Source organism: Arachis ipaensis, chromosome B02, assembly GCF_000816755.2.
Source record: "Arachis ipaensis cultivar K30076 chromosome B02, Araip1.1, whole genome shotgun sequence".
Lineage (NCBI taxonomy): Eukaryota > Viridiplantae > Streptophyta > Magnoliopsida > Fabales > Fabaceae > Arachis > Arachis ipaensis.
Genome location: NC_029786.2, coordinates 108,861,133 through 108,863,052, shown reverse-complemented (window position 1 = coordinate 108,863,052; position 1,920 = coordinate 108,861,133).

Below are 1,920 nucleotides of genomic sequence, written 5' to 3'. Positions count from 1 at the left end.
TCTTTCCTTAAACAATTCCTGAAGCTGAACCAAGTGCAAGACAGAGACCGATTGGATGTGATGGAATCGCGATTTGACCGATTCGAAGAGAGATTGAATGTGATGGAGTCGCGATTTGACCGATTTGACGATGTGTATTTCTGAAACTAACTGGTGACTACAGGAAGAGGAAAATAGCTACTGCATTGTTGAAAGCGTGTGACAAGCTTCCCATTCTGCGGGGTCATGAGTTTCTTGCACTTCGGGCTTATGAAGAAGATCTTGGTGCACGCAAATTATACACAAATGCAGGATACCATGTTGTGTCTAGAGATCCACCATGGACAAGTAATTAGATCGGAGGAAAATGTCGTGTTCTTATGAGAAGGGCGGATAGGGCCCTGACGGTGAGAAAGAAGGGGGTGTGTGGTTGTTGGAGGTGGGTAGGTTAATGTGGGATAGAAGAGAAAGGTTTTTATAGATTTTAATTAGGTTTACTTAATCAATTTTAAATTTTTTAAATTTTAATTTAAAAAAATTAAAATTAATTATTAATAATTATAATTAATTGAATTATTCACTTTTTGGTTGGTTAGACACTTGGTTTCTTATACTTTTCCTTTCCAGAATCAAATGCTTAAATTCACTACACATGCATAGTCTTATATCTCTATCTTTCTCTATATTGTTGTCACATAAATTTATTATCCAAACTCTCTTAAAGGCAAAGTGAACAATGCTCTTTCCCAAAAATTTAACAAAATCATAGGCTCAAATTATGAACAAGATCTCATCTATTTAGGTGATATCAAACTAAAACGTCTCAAAAATTATAGTTTCCATGCTCTATTTTACAAGATTTTTAAAATTATGAAATTATCACTCATTCTCTTTTGGCTTTAACTTTATACAAAACTATAAAATTCTTCCATTTGATTCATAAGTCACCAAATAACTGCACACAACAGAATATTATGATGATTTCAAATTTTTTATTTCACAAGTTTGTTTGCTTTATTTTCGTTCTTTGTGCAGAAAATCGACACCACCATTGCTGTTATATTATTTTATCATTATCCAACTGAATTTTCATAGATCAAATCGTTATCGTCATTATTAAGCGCCCTCAAATATTCAAATAAATTAAAAGTCAAATAAATCAAATAAATACAATGAAATAGTAAAATAAAATCCTAATCATTAAAGATCCTGGTAGTCGTTGTCATTGTCATTCCCGTGGTCTTGCTGAGGTGGCGGTGATATCTGTGTTCCACCAGGAACCAGCAGCACCGTTGACACCAACAGCACCACTGCTACCAGCAAGGCTGATACCAGCGATGCGCATCTGAGCCTGGTACACCTCCATCTGAGCCTCTATCAGCTAAAGTTGCTGCAGCTGCTCCCTCCACTCCAGCCTGAGGTCATCCGCGGCCATCACACGTGTGAAGATCTCCTGATACCTCGCCCGAGTCTCGGTCAGCTTCTAAGCCTGTTCGTGAAGGTTGCAGATGAGCTCTTGCACCTGCAGCCTCAAATCAATGCCTTCCTCAAGATCGACAGCTTGACTGGTGGCAGAGGCAGATGATGGTCTCTCAACTTGGAGGTGCAGAGGCTGCTGGCGAAGAACAACCCCAACCCGTATACGCGGTTCTTGTATGGTGCTAAGGCAGTCTCGCGCCAAACTGATCGGGATCGATGACTAAAGCAGCAAAGTCATTGGCGTCCTCCCCACTTTGTTGAGATTACTGAGTCGGGACCTCTAGTCTCTGCATGTAGGACTCTGGTGTTGTGTAACACATGTTATTATGATTTGGACTAGGGGTGGCAAGCAGGGAAGCCCGCCCCGCGCCCCCCTTCCCGCCAAAAGCCCATCCCGTCCCACCTAATGAGGTGGTGTCCTGAAATCTCACACCACCCCGCCTAACAGCGGGCTAGCGGGCC